This window comes from Canis lupus, chromosome 19 (genome assembly GCF_003254725.2).
Source record: "Canis lupus dingo isolate Sandy chromosome 19, ASM325472v2, whole genome shotgun sequence".
Lineage (NCBI taxonomy): Eukaryota > Metazoa > Chordata > Mammalia > Carnivora > Canidae > Canis > Canis lupus.
Window position 1 is genome coordinate 45,706,507 of NC_064261.1, and position 21,659 is coordinate 45,728,165.

The 21,659-nt window shown below is 35.3% G+C and overlaps 1 long non-coding RNA gene across 3 annotated transcripts in view; it reads right to left on the minus strand.

Moving 5' to 3' along the window:
* Positions 1–7,522: 7,522 nt before the first annotated feature.
* Positions 7,523–21,659, minus strand: part of LOC112649109 (uncharacterized) — a 39,387-nt gene continuing 25,250 nt past the window's right edge. For 2 of the 3 annotated variants that reach the window (XR_004807086.2, XR_004807087.2), the window contains 3 exons: positions 8,775–8,965; positions 8,432–8,576; positions 7,523–7,859 (listed from right to left, as the gene is read on the minus strand). This is a non-coding gene — a long non-coding RNA (uncharacterized LOC112649109). Of the gene's footprint in view, positions 7,860–8,431; positions 8,577–8,774; positions 9,076–21,659 lie in introns of all 3 variants that reach the window. The other variant, XR_004807089.2, reaches the window with a different exon arrangement.

The following is a 21,659-nucleotide window of genomic DNA, read 5'->3' on the forward strand; positions in this document are numbered from 1 at the left end:
CCCCCCCCACCCCCCCCACCCCCCCCACCCCCTCGCCAACTGCCAACTGTAGCACTTCACTATGCTGTAGCAGTTTTGAGTTACTGTGTCTTTCTGAGACATTGATAATTTCCACCTCATACATTGTAGTGCTTGCAACTAGGAAAGGAAAATTGTGATGTGTCATCATCTTGTCTTTAAGAGATTTCATTTGCAAAATTCTCTTAGTGCAAACCTTACTATGATATTAAGTTAGACAACTTGAATACCACATTACAACCTGGCAAATCCTAACATATTCTAAATTATTAGCAGGAAGATCAAATAAAGGATAATAAGTTTGCTGGAACTTAGGTGGTAGGTGGAGGAAGCAGAGAAAAGCAGCAAATATAGAGAAATGATAGAGGTTAGAAGTTGTGTTTCTTGAATAAAATGGTCTAACTCTGTTGAAACATTAAAATGCACTGGAGATACAAAAACCCCAGACAAAGGAAGACTGAAATTAGATCAATCTCTTTATCACGTAACCAGAAAATGGGAAAGGACTAAGGCTGAGATACGTTAAAAGTATATTGAAGAGCTGTCTGAAACTTTTTATTACCCCCAAACCTGTAATTCCTTTGAGTTCTCTGGTCATCAGTTGATCAATTGTATGAGTCACATTATGTCACCTGATTTTCTGTCTTCCAATAAAGTAGTTTTTAATTTCCAATCAGGATAAAAGAAGAGCAAAATCTATATGAATTGTTCAGAATTGTCTTTTTCATGTCCACTGCTCTGAGGTGTCTTTTCTATGGGAAGCCCAAAAGCAAGACCCTCTGAGGATCTTTGACCCCCTGAGTGTTCTCCTCCATTCTCTGTAAACCTTGGGTCTCGATCAAACTTTTTTTCATTTTTTTTTTCATCTTCTACCCTTTGTTCACAGTCCCAGGTTAATATACATAAAAATGCTTGATTATGAGATTCACATTGAATTTTTCAAGTTAAATTCAAAACTTTTCAGTCATTTGAAAACTGATTCTTCGTTATCTACTATGAGCAAAAGCATTAACCAAGCCAGAGAGGTAGGTGAGGAAGCAGTTGAGGTGTGCAGGGATTTTTCCATAGAAGTAATTTGTAAGAGCGTTGGTCTCACTCCCTCTCTTTCAACAAATAGCTGTCTTTAGAGAGACCTGTTCATGCTCGCTCTTTCCCACAAATAAATGAATAAAATCTTTAAAAAAGGAAGAAAAAGAGATGACTCCAGCTTCTCATTTTAAAGGGCTTTGTTGAGGTCCAATTTACCATAAAATTCACATATTTAAAGTGACCAACTGAAGGATTTTTAGTATATTCAGTTATACAACCATCACCACAATCAATCTAGAATTATTTTCATAAACCCAAAAAGAAACTCAGAAACTGTGCCTACTTCTACCTTCACCCCTAGGTAACCACAAATATACTATCTGACTACGTTTGCCTATTCTGAACATTTCAAACTTTTGTGATTGCCCAAGCCATCTTTTTTCTTACGGGGTCCCAGTGTTGAACGTGTGTCAACACCTGTCAGTGCCCCACAGAGGAGGCTCACAGTCAACACCAGGAGGCAAGCTGATGGTTTTTTGTTTTTGTTTTGTTTTGTTTTGTTTTGTTTTGTTTTGGTTTTTTTTGTTTGCTCCCTCTGTGCTGGGTCTGGCTGTATCATCTGTAGTGGGGTGGGGAGGGTGCTCTTGTGTCCACGAATAGTCTTTTTTTGTTTGCTATAGTCCTATGAGACTTTGGAAAGCAAGCTCCATTGACTAATAGAGCCAGATGACCTAGAAGCCTGTCCCCTTGAGTGGCAGCCACAAAAGCTGGGTTGCTGGCTGGGTATACACACGAGTGCCTTCTAGGGAGATATTGGCTATTTGGAGTGGACTTGAGTGAGAGGCAGAATTGGTGTCTGCTGGCTTCTCTGGTCCCCAGGGAGGATCACAGATAGCTCCCAGATGTGTGCTAAATTACAAGTCTGACCCTCAGGCAGCAGCTTTTAGTGTATGCAAACAATCCTCTTTCAGGGAAAGACTAGGAAATGGCATTTTGCTTGTTGTCTCTGTGCTGAACCCCTGGAGCACAGCCACATTAATGAAAGATAGTCCAAAGAAAGGCAGGCAGGGACAAGGCGCCCCCAACCTAAAAGGAAAGCACCCTTGAAAGGATCTTACACCACCCTGGAAGGAGCCCTCCACCTTTTGCCATTTGATAGGTAGATGACAAAAACCTGGCTGTATAACAGAAACATGGAGGATTAATCAGATTAAAACAGCCTGCCAACAAACCCAGAACACCAACCCCTAGACTTAGAAACTCTGGTGGCAACCTGCTCAGGTCCCCCCTCTCTTCGGGAGTTTTGTACTTTGCTCTCCCTCAACAAACTTTGCTGCCCACCAGTCTTCATGTGATCTATCTCCTCAGCCTTCAAAGCGGTGTGACCCAGAACCATGGCCACCAAAGGAAAAGGAATCCTGCAACAACATGTCCTTGTGAGCCCACTAAGAACTGTTTTCTGTCGCCTGTGGGTTTCTGGATGTGAGTTCTGTTGGCTTTAATAGCTAGGTGTTTGGGGAGGGAAGGGGACAGTTTCTAGGTGGAAATCTTAAAAGTTGGAGCTTTAGATGTAAAGTCCAAACCCATCATTCCTCAGCATGAAGCTGGGAGTTGTGAATTCCCTCCTGATTGAGGAGTGAAGAGGTTTGGACATTGTTTCTAAATATAACCCCTAATTATGAAGTACTATGGTCATATATACTCCGGTTATACACATGTCGTGTATGTTATTCTATGGAATTAAAAAAAAATCTTTAATTAAGAGGTGCCTGGTTGGTTCCGTCGGTACAGCATGTGACTCTTGATCTTGGAGTCATGAGTTTGAGCTCCACGTAGGGTATGGAGATTACCTAACAAAATAAAACCTTTAAAAAACACAAAAACAAAGAACTGAATTTGAAATTCATATATCAAGGCATTACTGAAAAAAATAAATTAAAACCACAGACTGGAAAACTGAAGTGTGTGCTTGGAAGCAATACAAAAAAAAAAAAAATCAAAAGGATTTAGTGAAGTATTAAAATTGGTAGAAATTGAAATGATGGGTAAACTATCAAAATTATCACTCTTCCAAATAGAATGAGAGCCTGGACATTGACTTTTGAGGAAGTGGAGGAAGATTAATTTCCACTAGTGTCAAATGCAGGTATAAGTACCCTCAGAGTACTAAATGAGTGTTTTTGCAATATTAGGAATTTTAAGGACCTATGTTCTCTCATGAGAAAAGAGAACTATAAGGAAAAGCTTCTTTACTGGATATTTATTTTCCCCTAGAAGCTTACTGTGTTTGTTCCCTGGGTTACTTAAAAGGGGTTCTTGCACAGCAGAGACCTGATCCTTGTGTCAAATCCATCCTAATGCCTGGTTTTGTAAATAAAGTTTTATTGGAACAAAGCCACACCCATTTTTGACAATTGTGGTTGCTTTCAGCCTGTATTGCAGGGTTGAGCGGTTGCGACAGAGACCGTATAGCCCACAAAGCCAACATTGATTCTCTGGCCCTTTACAGAAAGTTTGTCAATGTCTGTTGCACAGTAAACTTTTTAAAGTTAGTTCATATCACTATTTTTAAAATTGGATAGTTAGGTTTTGTCATCTCAATAAATTTAATTGCGTGCATGTTAGCATGGAAATGACAAAGGTAAGGACGGAAAAGAAATAAAGCCTTTATTGCTTTGGGACACGGCTGCTAATGACTAATTTCATGTTTACAATTACAAATCTCTGTGACAGCCCACCAGACATGGTCTGCATTGAAATAAGGATGCTGCAGTGAGATCAATCTGGAATTATTTTCCCTGAAATTTTAGTGTTTGGCCCTAGAAGTGAGTTCGATGAGACCAATGGCTAAGCCTGGACAAATTGTTTCTGTTTAATACCATGTCAGATGCTCACGTTCAGAGGTTTGGCCATTCTCCCTCTCTTTCTCTCTCTCTCCCTCTCTGTTTCACTCTGTCTCTGCCCTCTTCCTGTGTCTGGTTTTGCCAATCTCTTTGCTTCCTCTCTCTTCCTCCCCTTCCTCTATTTCTTGTCCTCTTCTTCTTGACTCCCTCATTCACAAAAGCCACACAAATTCAATAGCTGCAGCTTTGTTTCTACATTGTGACTTTCAATATTTTATTAGAAACCCAAATTGAAAGCTGCCTAATGATCCCAGGAGAAGACTGCCAATTTAACATAACCTCTAAACAACATTTGAGAGGCAATTTCAGAGGGCCACAGTGGAGCGGGCATTGCAAAATCCACCGGTGCAGGGGCAGTTTAAAGGGATATGCATTTCGGTTCCTCCTCTTTGCTTTTAGCACAGCCATGGGGTCCTGCAGACATTTGCTCCCCATACTGCTGGCTTCTCACTTTCATTTTTATTAAAAAACTAACAAGGAGCATTAAGCAGCTCCCTGTTTAATTTCCCATAGAAAAGCAATAGTTTCGAGCAGCCCACTGGTGGAGGGATATTTAAATGCAAAATGCACAGCTGTGCCAAATGTATGCACCAGAGCAAAAAGGGTTTTTTAATATGACAGGTTAATACCATGGATTTTTATTTCATTTGCCACTGAAACAGCTAATCAGAGAGAATTGGACCAGTGGAAGCAGAGGTGAAACTGGGTAGTTGTTAAGAGACAAAAGATATTGCTTGTCAACCTTCTGTGGTTTTAATATTATGCTAGTGAGGTGCTGCAGAATTGACCAAACGTTACCCCACTGAGGAGATTTGCTCTGACCTACCCTCACTTGGCTGAGCCTCTAGAAGCTTCCTGCACAGAGACACTAAGTGAACCATGTTTTCACCCAGCCACCTGCTCAGGCCCTGCATCTGTCCTACCCAATGGGGGAAAAATTATATTAAAGCAAGCGCTAGAAAAGATCACACAGAGGAAATCTTTAAGGCTTCCTATCAGCCTGAACACTTGGCTTCCCTTTGGCTCTGGGTAAATAGACACATAGTAATGTGAATGATTGTAGAAAAGAGAGATTGCCCTAAGCACAGATTTCATGAAATCTCTGTATAAGCCAGGCGACCCTGTCAGATGACCAGCTTAGCCCAGCCCAGGTTGATAGGAGAACAATTCTTTAATTACATTTTTAACAGATGTCGCTCTTAAGCCGATCCTGCTTCCTTAGGCCAGGTTTCCATAATGACCTTTCCTTTTCTTTAGTTCATAACATACACATCCTAGTTAAAAAAAAAAAAAAAAAAAAACATGTAATGAATAATAATGCTTCCTGATAGGAAGCTTGGCAAGACCCCTGGATGGTACTTAAGATCTTAGGTAAAGATGCAATTATGATGTTCACACCCATTAGGTCTGTTTTTCCTCTTAAGAACAAGGTTTTGTCAAGACATAGGTCGAAAAGTAACTTTCAGAGTCAAAAGGAATGTTGGCAAATATGCCCTGAATTGTCTCTTTTAGAATTTTTCCTTTTACTCGAAATGAATCTGTGCTTGGCCCTGGGCCCCTTTCTCTAAGTTTTAGGATTGTAGTTTTAGGATTCAGTTTCTAAAGTCCAGACCCACAGCCACCTAGATCCCATTAGATACAACTATAAAGTTTTGAAAGATATGTTCTACTTTTCAAATAGTAGAACGTTCAAGTGATGAAGGTGTGAAAGAGGCCACAATCCACATATCTGAAGGGAGCAAGGTGTTAGTAGGTCCCAAGCGGTAGACAGATCACCACAGAGTAAAGGAAGAAAACATTTTCCACTAATTTGTTAACTTATAGCTCAGGAAACAGTTCTCTTGCTTTCAAATTAAGTCATTTCTGCTCTGCTACCCTAGACAAGCATCATGAAGGAACCATCTGAGGAGTTGAGTGAAGTTTTCAACAATAAATTGAAAATGGCCATTTACAAATGACTGCTTTCATACGGGTCCTTCTTCTGTTAGCTAAGGCAAAAGAGGTTAGCTTTCTAAAATAGTAAGCAGAAAAAGAGAGAGAGGAAGGGGGAAAAGGAAAGGTAAAAGGAAAGTATATCTGTAGAAATTAACTGCTAAAGGATTGATCTAAGGAGAAAGGCTATTATATTTCTAGAGGAAGAAGCAAATAGATCACCTGTTTTATTAAGTAGACACCTAATATATGGATAACTCTGAAATGATGTTTCCATTTCTTCTGGTTAAATGGTGTCATGCATGTATAATGCAGCTTCTGAACCCTGAGCCCAGAATACAGGTGGGCGGCAATATTTGCTGCCATTTGGTAGGTGCTTATTGTATGTCAGGTATTTCATTAAGTGCTTTGTAAAAAATGAAATTCAGAATCTTGTTTAGTGTTTGAGATGACTCAGGTCAGCCTGAGAATAGCTGGAGAATGATATTTGATTTTACGCCTTATATCTAAAATCCGATTACTGTAAAGTTGCAGTTCTTCCTACTTACACTTTGTTCTCTCTTAGCCCTTGCTATTTTACCCCTTTGGTACCAACTCCTCTTCCATCCCCTCGTTCCTAACAACCCATAATCTGCATGCTAGTGCAGCAGCCCTTGGTCCAACTCCAAATTAGCACAATTGAGTTTTCTCCCCAGCTTTATTGGGGTATAACTCACAGATAAAATTGAAAATTTATTTTCAATTCTGAGTACAAAACTAAAAGTTTACAAATAAACATAGTCGCATGCCTTTTTCATCTTCTCCTCCCCCTTTACTCTGTTTTTGTCAGTGAATGTAAATAGGCTCATTGTCCCAACTCACATGCCTGAAATATTCTTTTTTTTTTTTTCTGCTGGAGAGCTACACCAATGAACATTTCAAAAGATCAGCTTGTGTATTTAATTTAAATAGTAATCCTAGAAAATAAATCCCATCCTGATCCCCTGAGTGAAAAATGGCTCCAGCAGCAAGGAGGACTCTCTGGCCATTCTCAAAGTTCCTCTCCAGGTCTGGAATATACTTAGGCTGTGAGAATAGCTTTATCCCCTTGACCACAGCAAAAGAACTTTCACAATTAAGCCCTACAATTTATTTACTTATAATTATGCTTGTCTCTGTAGATTGCCTTTTCTTTAACTTTTCAATACCTGATTCTAAAGGCATCATGTGCTTTTATAGGTCAAAGTATCTTTAAAAGCTTTTTTTTTTTTTTTAAAAATGGCTTTAGTTGTTTTACTTAGAACATGCTCACCCAGAGAAAGTCAATAAGACAGGAATGACTGAACTAATAGAATTCCAGGTGATAACAGCAATCAAATTCTAATTTGGCAAAGTCAAAATGAAGAGTTTCCATCACCTTACAATCTGTGTTTTTGATATTTTATTTCTTCAGGTTTACCCCTTTCTACAAAATGCCTAAAGGAAGAAGATACCACCTAAAAAGTAAAAGGCAGCATTTATAAACATCTAAAGGGATTCATTCATTATTCAGAGAAAAATATCATTTATCTGAAATTAGTTGGAAGTAACACCAATAATGAATGAGAAGGGAGGCATGTTGTATATATTTTGTCTTAACAGAGGAGACAAAAATGTAACCCTTGAAAGCTAAACAGAAGCAAAAGCTTTATTCCATTTTTTCTCCTTAATATACTTTATCCTTTTGATAAATTCACAAAATTATAATGTAAATTCCTCTTCAAAAGTGCAGTTTGGTTTTAGGTATACCCATGTTTCATTTTGGCCATCTGACCCTTTCTTCTCCTGTTCCTCTTTTTCTCCTTCCCCTTCCCCCTCTTTCTTTTCCTCTTTTTGTTTTCTTCCAAGGTTCAGGGTCTGTCTGTAGGGATGCACATATGTGTGATTATATAAGTTAAAGAGCATGCCTCTTCAGATGTCAGCCTTTGGGAATTTCAGGATTCGGGATCAGGTCAGAACCTGGAATTAGTTGGAAAAGACAAAAGAAACTGTGGCGGATAAGCAACATTTGAAAAGCCTGGACTATACAATGCTGCCAAGCTTCAAAGAACCTAGCTAAACTTGATGGACAGCTGTTGTTCAGTTCACTGTGCTAAAGAATCAAAGTGTGTAGATTCACTGGCAAAACTTATGAAAGGTCAGGCTTCTCAGGCCAGAGCTGTTGAGAAGCAAACAGAGCAGAGAACAAGACAACAGGGGCTGAGTAATACCATGGCTTCATTTCCTTCACATCAGAAAGTGTTCGCCTTGAGGCCTAGGAAAGCAGTTGAACTGGCCCTCTGAGACAGAGATCACCTATGATCACATCACCACCAGCATCAACCTCGTGGTGTTTGTTTTTATTTATGTTTTTATCGTGTTGTTCTTGCCTCCTCTCTTTTAGCAGTGTAAGGATTTTTTCCTGGATAACTTCATCATTTCTAATTTTAACGTTCTTTTTTTTTTTTTTATGAAAGTGCTTGTATATTTCTCATAAAAACATAGAAAACACCCATGAGAAAACGAAAAAGAAAACAAATACAAATTACTACCACGTGAAGACAGCCACTTTTAAAAAATATTAATTGTTGTTTTGACTTGCAATTCTTGGTATGTTCTGGTTATTTCTTCCCTCAAACATTGAGATCCTTAGGTATCAGTTGACTTCGTCTCAGGTGGAGACTTCATCTTACACACCTTTCAAAAAAAGGAGGGACATGTAAAGGGCAGGAATTTCTATAACCTATCTATACCTTCATCAACATTGCATAATATAGAAGTAACTAAAAAGAAGCTATAGATAGAACCAATGAAGGTTTGCAGGTTTATTTAGTAGCGAAGAGCAAGAGAACTAAAAGCAAGGAAGACATATTGATTCAGAAGGAATGTGGTTACCCATTCAACTGTCCATGTTGCCCGCAGCTGTGCTCAGCCTCATCACACAGAGGCTAATAGTCAATTGCACCTCAAAAGTGTAAGTCTGTACAGCTCCGGAGACATAAAATATCTCAATAGTATATGTGAGGAGGATGAGAATAGCATCTGTGCTTCAATACCTGCAGAGTATCTGTGCACCTGCTTCTGTCCTGGCAAACAAAACAACAGTAGTGAAGTAATGGTTGGTCCTAGGTTTGTGGGAGATTGGCAGGGAGGAGATCATAGGTGAGATGGTGTGACAGCTGCATTAGAGAAACATCTGCAAAATATTATAACCATATTCATAAAATGTGTTCATTTGAGGCTTCAAATAGTCATTTATATTTAGTGCATTCTGTCTTAAAGATGTCTAGTTCATTTTTTCCATTCGTAAGGTCTCTGACTTAAATGTCATCTCCTCAGAGAATTATTTTCTGAATTTTATATTTTTGGTAGGCCGCCACCACATACCTGGTTACCATCTTAATTTCTTCATAGCAATTATCATCTGAAATTATCTTTTTCGGTAAATTGTTTATCTCTCATTTTTCCCCAATAAAATTTATACCTAATGTAATTGAGATAGTTTTCTGTGTTCTTGATCATTGTATTACTAGATATAGAACTTAAAATACTGCTTACAACACAGTAGGTGTTTGATAAATACTTAGAAAACTTAAGTAAAACTAAAACAATAACAACAACAAAAACAAACAAACAAACAAAAAAACTAGGTGCATGTAAGACCATAGCTTCACTGATTGTTTTATCTTCTTTTTCTCTATTCTGAAAGGCACGTGGTAAATTCCTCACTGTTATTGTGGATTTTTCTATACATTTTTTTTTCCTGTTTAAAAATTAAAGGTATTTTATTATATGCATATGAATTTTAAGAATTGGGGAGTGGAGAAGAGTGTCAGAGGCTAAGCAGGCAAGTATTCAGAAAACATTTGACGTGAAACCAGTTTACCATTTTCAAGTTCTCTTTCATGTTTGTGTCACCTTTCCCACCTCCTCCTTCTTACACTATATGCAGTCAGGGCTAGATATTACTCAAAGAACACTTGTTCCAGACTTTCATAGCACTCAATATAGCTGGGAGATCAAAACAAAGACTTCATACACTTTTCAGCTTATCAATGTAGAGTAAAACATGAAACAAACAAAAAAAAAGGAATGAAAAAGTTGTATCTTTTCTTTCTTTTTTTTTTTTTCACACAAAAAATAATAATGTGGCTAGGAAGCCATCGTTGAAACCTGCATTCTGCATCTTTCAAATGAGCGTTGTACTCTGAGGAGGAAAGCAATGTGTTTTATTTTAACTAACACATGACATAAAATTTCCAGTTGAGTCATGGAAAGAGTGAAAAAGAGGAGAAAAATGAGCCAGACAGTGAGACAGTGCTGAATGCACAGATAATAAGGAAATGGTTTCCTTGGCAACAACAGCACTTTGGAAGGTTTCAGACAAGAGTACAACTGGGTACAAAGTATCTGATTAAAATTTATTGCAGGAGAAGAAAATTGTTCAAATTGAACAGTACCAGAATATGCACTGTAAATCTGAATGTGATTGCTGAAAGAAATATATATACATATATATAATTTTTTCTAATTGATTTTATTTTCTCCATTTTGGTATAAAGTAGCATTTAGGAGGCCAAATTAATCTAGCAAAGAAAGTTTTTTAAAATAGCCCAAAGATACTGATGCTTGATTTATGACTTAAGAATCAAAATCCACTGATAAAAGCAACAAAGTATGTATCTTTGAAAAAAATTCAGAAACCTGTTATGAGACACCTACTATCTCCTTTAGCTCCATTTCTTCAGAGAAGGATAATATTCAGTGTTCATTTTCAACCATCAAGAATAAGAAATATTGGGGGATCCCTGGGTGGCTCAGTGGTTTAGCACCTGTCTTCAGCCCAGAGCATGATCGTGGAGACCCGGGATCGAGTCCCACATCAGACTCCCTGATTGGAGCCTGATTCTCCCTCTGCTTGTGTCTCTGCTTCTCATTCTCTCTCTCTCTCTCTCTCTCTCTGTCTCTCATGAATAAATAAATAAAATCTTAAAAAAAAGAATAAGAAAATTTTCTGTATATTTAAAAATAATTCATGCTTAGCATTTAATTTTCAAAGCTAAAATGGACTACAGATGGTCAAGATAAAAATCTATTGTATAAACTTGGAATAAACAGAGTCAACTGGTCAATCTGACAGGCATATTCTGGTACATACAATAATGACAACTTAGGCCCTGTCCTGCATATTTCGTGCTATAAGGACATAAAGAGTAAAAGGTTATTGGATTTCTAAAATATTGCCAATTCTGAGAGGATATTTTCAAATGTCTTAAGCCAAAATGAATCATCATAACATTTTAAAAATCCCATTTTATTGCAGAAAATAATGTTCATTATTATAAAATAATTTTGTAAAAGTAATTCTGAGTTCTAAATCTTATTTTGATTGGTGTCTATATGTAAGGAAACTGCACCATTCAGTTTTCATTACTTAGCCTTACACACTGGAGATAATCATAGGAAGTGGTGAGTGAGCTTTAGCTCATTTTTATCTGTGATTACCACTTAAGTTTTCTGAGAACTCAGCATGTCTAAGAAGTTAACTCCTAAGGAAGCAAGAGAAATAATATTTCTATGAGGCAATTGAAAGTAAGGGAGCTATATTAGCTTTTTAATGTACAAGGTACACTTGGAGACTTCTGCTGAAAAGATGTAGAAAAGCAGAAAGCATTTCTATTTATTAATTTTGTCCTTAGTTACAGCTAACATTAAGAAATTCAAGTGAAAGAAATATATGTCCATACTTAATTTTTAATTTTAGCTCTCTAGGAAAAATATGCCAGGTCAAAATTTTAGCAAAGGGCCTGGGTTTAACTAATGTAAATGATTCATTCATCCTTAATAATGATGGGCAATTTCTAATGAGTAGAAAGTGAGAAATAAAATTAAAATGTCTACAGAACAGTATATGGAGACCCACATTTTCTTTCATTTACTTCTATTTCTGGTAAATTGTATTTAAAATATCATTGGTAAAAGGACAATGGAATTTCTAATTCCACCTCTTTTATAATTATGTTAGCAAATGTCCTTGCCTTTGGTTCTGAACTTTTATCATTAATTTTTTAGTTTATTTAAATTCTCATGTTAAAAGACTATTATTTTGAGAGTGAAAAACCCCGTGCTTGGGTAGAATACAAACTTTTTTTTTCTATTTTATGAAATTAGCACAGTGCACAGATCATTATTACCCACGTTAATTGACTTGCCATTGAAAATCTGATGATTTTTATAGAGATAATTCCTAATGTGCACATTTCTAATAATTTGCAGCATGATGTCAAATTCATTTTTATTAGAATTTTATTTTTTAAAAGAACTTTATAGAGAGCCTGGGATAGCCTTAATACTTGAATGGATACTTAGAATGTGAAAAAGAAGATGAGAGCAAGGATTTTGCTCTAGAAGAAATTACATACCCCCTAGAGGGAAAAAGATATGACTGTCAAATTACTTTCACGTCTTTGGGCTCAGATGCAAGTTAATAGCATACCTAGTCATTAAGGTCTATCTAAAATGCCACTAATTCTATACCTGCACTGATTCACCAACTACACCCTTGCACTATGTTTTTTCTCCCTCATAGGAATATAATTCTTAAAGTGAATATTATCACCTCTAAGATGTGTATTGTTTTCACGGTTATTATCATGTAAGATCAGTAAAGGATTCCCATCACGGAGATACACGAAAGTATGTGTAGGCAGGAGTGAAGCCAGAAGGGTCATTAAAAGGCAGTAAAGGAGCTAAAGCCTCTGGCAAAGCAGATGGGAGAGACCTACACGAATTGGTGATTGTAGGATGATTAATTAATGGTGATCAGAAAGATGGGTAAGTGGGAGAAGTAAAGTCATAGTGGTAAGCTGATGAATCTGTGAAGATGGTGACTGTGATCTCACAAAGGAAGTGATAGATTTAAAAAATGATGGAAAACTTAGAAAGCTGACTGGCCTTGATGAAAGAGTGAATGTAAAGGGAAAAGGCAAATCTAGAGCCAGAGTACAATCAGGAAACAAGAAGGCACTTATTAAAAGTAGGAGATGTTTGGGTTCAAGTTTTAATCATCTACTAAGTTTTAGTAGTAATTTTAGTAATTTTCTTACTTTCCTGAGCCTTATTACTTCAATTGTAAAAGATAAAAATAATATTTTATTTGGTAGTTATCAAGACTAAGGAAGATAATATGATATAAATTCCTTAATCTGGTGTCTGGCAGGTAACAAGAATTCAACAATTATTAATGCAAACCTTATTAATCTGTTGTTACATTAATAATAATAACTTAATATGAACTTATAATTCAATAACATTGCTAATATTATTCTTCTAATTTAATTTAAGATTTTATTTTTAAGTAATCTCTACACAAAATGTGGGTCTCAAACACACAACCGCAAGATCAAAAAAAGTTGCATTCTCTATCAGCTGAGCCAGCCAGGTGACCCATCTTCTGATTGGACCTAGCTGACTCCTTCACCCCTTAGATGACAAGGGACATCTAAATGAAAACTCGTTGAAGTGGGGAAAAAAAGAAAACTGGTTGAGGGAAAGAAAATGTTCTAGATTTTTTTTTTTAAATAATTATTGAGGATCTTGGAAACTAGGCCAAGGAGTTAGAAACAACTAATAAAAAGGGACCTTTCCATAAATCTTTTTGATTTGAGCTGAAAGTGGTGCCTTATCTATTCCTGTGATGTCCTAGGAAGCACAAAGTAATAAATAAATAAATACATACATAAATAAATAAATAAATAAATAAATAAATTTTGTAAGCCAGACCAGTCTCTGCCTTTAGTTTGCTACTGCAAATCTGAGTGGTTTTTGCTGATACTAGTAACTGGCAATGTTATATAATTTTGAAAGAGGATGTATGATCCTGAAAACCAAGGGAATTTCAGAATATTTGAGTCAGTAAAACATAAGAGACAAAAATGATAAGAAACACCCGCTAAATTAAAAGCTCCACAGGGGCAGAAACTATATCTTGTTCTATTTATAGCTAAATACCCAATGAGTGTTGCACTTAACAAGGAGACTTTGAGTGAATGAAATATTATGGGTTAATACTAATTTGACTACCATTTATTTGCACTCACTCATGACTGCCCTCTTTGTAAGTCACCAAGAGGTGTTTCTACATCTGTTCGAGTCCAATATGTATTTTGTCTTTCCATATATGTGTTAGTAATTGAGTCCAATGTTTGGTAAGATTCTAGTGTTTTTCATAATGCACATGAGACAGACTGTGATTGATCAAAAAGATTAATTTTTAGATTTTATTCACTAGCTGGAACATGTTCTTTGGCTTTGAAAAGTAACATTAAAATTTTTAAAATAAAAATTTAATATTTCTAGGGACCTTAAATTGTATTACAGGCATGCTAATATTATGGGTACCAAGATATATTTTGAAATCTGAACCTTCTAACTAGAGGAATTTTACCTTGATCTAAACTATACTTTTTTCTAAACTCTTATTTTTTTGTAATTAATTTTAAAATATCTTTGGAAGATAGAAGGTATTTTTAACCTACATTAAATTCAGAGGTACTTTCTATTAGTTTTCCAGATAAATAAAACTGTCTGTCTGAAATTCAGTTCTAATGAAACACTCTACTCAAGGGCTTTGTGAAAGTAACTCTATTTATAGCATGTCCTTCTGGAAATGGAAGGTAACCCCTGAATGGCACAAAGCTTCAAAATATTGTTAAATGTTTCTTTGTCATTGTTAAATAAATATTGGTAGGCATCAGAATTTTTGAAGAAACCTTCAGAATTAGTATACTAAGGATCAGGAATTCGATCTTAACTACACATTGGATTTAAGGATGTCTCAAAGCTAATAAAGGTAAAATAAGTTATTTTCCTTTTATATATATGAGTTTTCTAAAACCAGCATATAAAAGTGGATTTGGGGATCCCTGGGTGGCGCAGCGGTTTAGCGCCTGCCTTTGGCCCAGGGCGCGATCCCGGAGACCCGGGATTGAATCCCACATCGGGCTCCCGGTGCATGGAGCCTGCTTCTCCCTCTGCCTGTGTCTCTGCCTATCTCTCTCTCTCTCTCTCTCTCTCTCTGACTATCATAAATTAAAAAAAAAAAAATTAAAAAAAAAATAAAAGTGGATTTGGGGCAGCCCCCAGTGGCCCAGCGGTTTAGTGCTACCTTCAGCCCAAGGTGTGATCCTAGAGACCCAGGATCAAGTCCCACGTTGGGCTCCCTGCATGGAGCCTGCTTCTCCCTCTGCCTGTGTGTCTACCTCTCTCTCTCTCTGTGTCTGTCATAATAAATAAATAAAATCTTTTTAAAAAAGTGGATTTGTATTAATTTTTGAAAACAACAGAAATGTGTGTTTTGGCTTCTCAGTAGGTTCCACAATTTCTTCTGTGACTAAGTTGATGTTGAAAATAAACCACATGTTTTAAATGCATCAATCTATAAATCTCACTTTCTAAAACAACAGTAGACCTTCCTATCTAGAACCTTTGATATTAGCTTAATGACCCTTCATTTTCCATAAGTTCACATTTAGGATCATTCTCTCCATAAAAGTCAAAATAGACATGACATGAAACACATTTTATATTTTGGATATTTGCCAATTGTTAGCATTTTCATTTTATTTTGTTTTGTTTGTTTTTTTAAATTTTCCTCAGTAACTCCCTCTTTCAATTATAGGAACACACAGTGACAACTGAATGTGGATAGCACAATTCTTTTCTTAAGTGTTTTAGCATTCTTACTCATTGTTTTGTTTTACATTATTTTATTGATAAATATACTAAGCTTAAGAAACAACTTATCTTTGCAGTCTCATCAATTTAAAAGCTACATTTGATTTAATTAATAGGAGGAGTTTATGGGAAAAGCTTTTATCAATGGGCATTGGTTTAAGATATCTTGGCCTTTTGAGAACGATGCACTATAATAATTGGTCTAAGATCATGTTAGAGAGAGCAGGTCACTTTATATTCTCTCCCAACTAATAGAGGAGTCAGGTGAGGTTGCTTCCTGACACGGCTACTATTTCATTATTTTGGCTGATATTACCGACCTGAAGAAGCTATTTCCAGTATTACTTGGACCCAGCAGATATAGTCACTGACAATCAATGTGTAAATATAGAAAACAAGCCAATTTCTTCGTATCTGGACCTCTATTTGCCATTAATTTTCCTCTCTTGATTACACAATAAATCACATCTATCAATTCCATTGTATTATGATCTAAAAAAAAGGTAATTGTGGTGTAGTCATCAGGGTAATTATTGTTCTGGGTGTAGGGAAGCTATAGTCTACCTCAGGTTTTGAAACAGTGAGACTTGGGCTGAATAATTTTATGCAGTGATTTCTCAACTTGCACTGCACACTATCATCACTGGAGCATCACAACAAAACAAATCAGAATGCCTACAACTGATTCCCACTGCCAGAGTTTTATACTTCTGTGATTTGTTTTTCGAGAATAAAATGTTCCAAGTATGTAATTTTGGTACATTTGTTTTTGTTTTTCTGCAAATAGGCAATAACACATTTAATCTAAAATTTAAAAGTCAAGAATAAATATTTAACTTAATCCATATAATTTTTAATAATAAAATACTATAGATAGGTACTTTCCTTAAAAGCATTTTCATCCTCATTTTCTTCTTTAATGAAGTCTGTATAATCTAAAAAATGAATGGAATCAAATCTAATCCTAAATGTGATTTGTTTAGAGAATATAGACTCCTGATTCCTTTACCTTTTCAGTTAAAAAATATACCTCTTGGTGAAGATATAAATATATTTTCAAATCATTACCCAAAAGTAAAAAAAAAAAAAAAAAGTTTCATTAGTTAGTTATTACATAGTATATACCTCCTTACTATTATTTCATTGATTTTCTAAGACTTTTAATATACAAATTGCAATCAGGAGGAATTATCAGTCTACAACTTCTTCTGCTTGCAATATAATAGAGAAGATGTACACTAATAATCTTACAGATATTATTACTGTGTTTAGCAGGTGAAGAGAAGAAAGTCTTGGGCTCCACATATCTTAAAAACTAACAATAGAAGATATAGCTGTTGTCACTCCAGAAAAATGAAAGAAAATCTTTGATTAATCAGGTAATTAAATTACATAAACAAGGGATAAAATGTAGAAATTTTTAGTCTCCGAGAACAGAAAAGAGCAGAGGTAAACTGATGTATAAATTACACACAGCTAGGGACACCTGAGTGCATCAGTTGGTTAAGTGTCCAACTCTTGATTTCAGCTCAAGTTGTGATGTCAGGTTTGTGAGATTCAGCCCTGTGTCAGGCTCAGCACTGGGCAGGGAGCTTGCTTAAGATTCTCTCTATGACCCTCTCCTCCTCTCTCTCTTAAAAATAAATAAAATTAAAAAATAAAAAATAAATTACACATATCTAATTTAACCTCTCATGCCTCTGTATCTTTGGCATGTGAAGCTATATATGTCATCCTGATCTTGTTATTTCTGGCTGTCTTTTTCCCTTCTTATATCTAGCTATGAGCATTTGCATAGGGTATGCATATCAATCTGCCTTTTGGTGTTTCCAAATTCTCTGTTGAATTTTCACAAATCATTAAAATTGATCAAAAAAGTCAAGTTGAGTATCATAGTTTTACAGTTTATACCAAGGAAATTAATTTAAATTTGAAAATCAAATATATATGATTGAATTAATGGGGAATCAGAAACTATTCAAATTTCATCTCCAATGTAGAAAGAGCTGAACATAGACACATCCTATCTTCACCCTCTGGAGATGAAATTTAACACCCTCTGGAGATGAAAATGTCTTTGCCTCTTTGCTATTTGTCTATATCTTTTTGTCCTTTGCTTGCCTCCTAGCTTCATTGTATCAATTCTATCAAGCTATTTTTTAAACTTCTTTTTCACACAATCATAAATTTTTGAGACTAAGAAAGACCTCCAGAGTCTCAGTCTTATCTCTCATTCTCTCCACAAAAGGATTTTCTTCTCACGATCATAGGTGGCAAAAAATGCTCAGTGTTTCATTGAAATGTCCCACATATATCAGTACCAGATACTGCGTCACTCCTTATTTCCATAATCTTTAACAGAAAAAATGTCATAGTTTTATATCTTCTTGAGAATCTACCTTTTAATACAAATTTATTTTGTGCCATGTGAACTCACAGATTTATTCCTTGATTTACTTTGATTCCATTATTTTATTATTTTTATTTCATCTTTTTGTATATATATTTGCTTTCTACTTATTCTAATCAGTTTGCCTTTAGATTTTCCTTCTTACAGTGCCTGCCAACATGAATATAGAAGGTTTTTTATCTATTGCTATTTGAGAAACTAGAAATTATATATTGTCTCAGAATATTAAAGGACTTAAGCCTAAATTACCTATATCTTTATTATTTATCTATTCTAAAATTCTATGTTTTATACTTGGTTCTATTATCTTCACTTTTTTTAACTGTTCAATTCAATTAGCACTTATTAATTCCCTGCTAATTGATGACATTATACTATGGGTTGAAAGCATAGAACAATTAACCCTCAGGAACTTTACAATCATGGCCCCGATTGTCAATATGCCACAAACATCCATCAATTTAATTCGATTTAAAATTGGCTTTTGCTAGTTACTTGAATACACCAACAGTTAATGGTTCCCTTGGTGAAGTAAATGTGAATAGTTATTATCCTGTAAGTATTACTTCTGAGGTTAGAGAAAATGTGAGCTCTTATCATAGATACCCTCACCACCCCTGCCCACAACCTTCTGAAGACCTGACCCTACACATATTTGAAAGATATTTTACTTTCTAGTAGATAAGAACTTAAATTTAATTACAGTAAGTCCAAAATTATAGCTTTTGGGAAAGAGTCACATACCAAATCCAGGTTTATAGATAACCATAAAATTGAAAAAGTTGGTACTTAGACCAAAGTTAGAACTGACTTTTAATGCCAAGTTATTGAGCAGCCCATTTAGATTAAGGGGAAAGCAAAACATTTCACTCATGGATTTCTATTTCCTTTTGAAGCTTAGAGGGTTTTTTTTTGGGGGGGGGGTCTGCTTCTTCTTTGAAAGCTGTTATAACTTCATTATAAAATGTGTTACATGTATAGTTGGCCAAGATAACAAAAATACTTAAATGCAATTCAGAGTCATTTTTCAAATGCACCATCCCTAATCTAATATTCTACAGATTACACATGACATAAGTAAAATGTGGTCAGCCAAAATTTCTAGTGTTTTCCATCATATGAAATGTGTACATCACAATAAAGCCTATTTTGTTCTTATTGATGTTATTAAAATTTTATTTTGAATATACTTTATTTCTGAGGTGTGAATCCTTTCCGTTTCCAATGGATATTAATATTCTATTGGAAACAAGTAAGCAAAACTTAAGACACACTTAATAGTGAACAAAATTCTGTAGGATAAATCATTATCCAGAAGAGAAAGTAAGGGGGGATGTTGAATTTTCAATTAAGTAGATCATTTTTAAATTTTTTATCTGCTGGACCTAGCCTTTCTGAAAATTATAACTTCTTTCATTCTTCTTTTGTACGTCTTTCTATTGCCACTTTCTTATGTCTCCATCTCAATCTTCATCATAGCCAACACTAATTGTGCCACTTGTCATGTGTTGGGCACCTTTCTCACTGCTTTCATGTATGATTGATTTACCATTCATATCTACACAAGATTCTATTACTACTCTCCTTTGCACACATTAGAAAAGTAAAGAATATAGAGATTTACAATTTTTCTCCCCACATCCCTATTTCCTGAAAACCCTCAGGCATTTTTGAATAGATGAACCTTGCTCAGGCTTTTCTTGAACAAAACAATTAATTTAGGATTTGAAATGCAAAGTTGTTAATAGGATATGAACACAACTTAGGCATTCCTCCTAATTTACTATTCATGTATGAATCTGGTCCTCATCTGAATAAGTTCAAGCACTCAGTGTTTCAGCTCACTCAGAAAATGATCAGAGCAGATCCTCTCTGGCATAAAAATTAATTCATGCTAATCATATATATATATATAAATATCTCTGCTACATCAAAGTATCAATGTATTAATTTGCAATGAGAAATTTAATTTCCTGAGATAGTGATATTTTCAGTGACTAGAGTAAAGATGAGGGCTAGTCTCATCCTTGAATAGCAAGGGAGGAAGGATGTATAAGTTATATTCATATCTTATCAACACCAACACCATATTCAGTCTCCTCCGGAGACTCATCCTAGGCACCCAGCTGCCTGCCCTTTTATTAAAGAATTTGCAATTTATAATCTCTTCTGGCCCCAACCTGTTTCCATACCTATTCTCATATTCCTTAAAATATCTCTATGCCATCATTCCAATTAGCTAATATCCTCAAAATAACTTTTTATTTTGTCTCTTTTCATCCTTGTATCTTTTTTCGCATCATGGTAAGATTTCCTTTCTCTTTTCCTGTATCTGGTGTAACATCTTTTTCTTTATACTCCTAATGTTATTACTCTGGTAAGAAATGTCATTATATCCTGCCTAGAAAGTTATAATGGTCCCTGAATTGGAATAACCAATAAATTGTCTCCATTGCCTGAAGATTTATGTTCTTAGGGTATACTCGAATATTATTTTTTATCTTTACAGACTCCCCCATTGCCTACTGAAGTAATATATATATATATATATATGTATATATATATATATATTTAGCATGAATCCTATATGAATATATATTAGCATGAATCCTATATAGATATATATTATATTATAAATATATAAATATATATATATAAACCCAGAGTTGAACATTCAAGAACATTCAATACCTTACTAATCTCCTTCATATTATTACTCATGGCTTTCTTATTTAATGCTACACATTTTATATTTACTCATCCTGTTCTTTTTCCTAGAATAATATCCCTTCCTATCCCTTGTGTACTAAATTTTTTATCAGTCTACAAGACCATTTAAATGTCACCTCCTCCATAAGGTCTTCTGGAGCTTCAGAAGGATATCATTTATCCCTCCTTTGACTTTTCAGAGGACTACATTTTTACTTTTCTCAGACATTATTATTTTTTCTTACATTAGAGAGACTTTACAATCATTTATTTTTCTAATAGTCCACTAGACCACAACTTCCAAGATCAAGGATTAAGTCTTATTCATTTTTGTTTCCCCGTATTATCTACTTACTAAGTAAGTATTTAATAAGAGCTTGTCCCATTTTAAATTAAATAGATCAAAAAGAAGCACTTGGAGCCCCTACTTTTTGTTTTATTTCATCTTGAAGCTTTACTTCTCTGACATTTCCCAAAAACTGTTTATACTTTCTGTGTCAGCAGAATTTCCCATTAAGTGAACAGTTTCAACCTACATATGAAAAGTTGTAAGCAGCAGTTCCTGGCCAGACAGTATTTCATTATCTTCAGTAATATCTGAGTCTAAGAAGATCATCTTTATTATATAGATGCTATAAAGAAATGTAGTTTAAATGGAAAATTCATCATTTATGTATTTTATACAGTTGAAGAGTATTATCAGTAGTGGTTCTTCAAAGTTTTCCCCTAAAATACTCAATGTCTTTCAGTGTTGAAATAATTTTAAAATTAAATTTAAGGGCAGCCCCGGTGGCCCAGTGGTTTAGCACTGCCTTCATCCCAGGGCATGATCCTGGAGCCCCGGGATCAAGTCCCACGTCAGGCTCCCTGCATGGAGCCTGCTTCTCCCTCTGCCTGTGTCTCTGCCTCTCTCTTTTTCTCTGTGT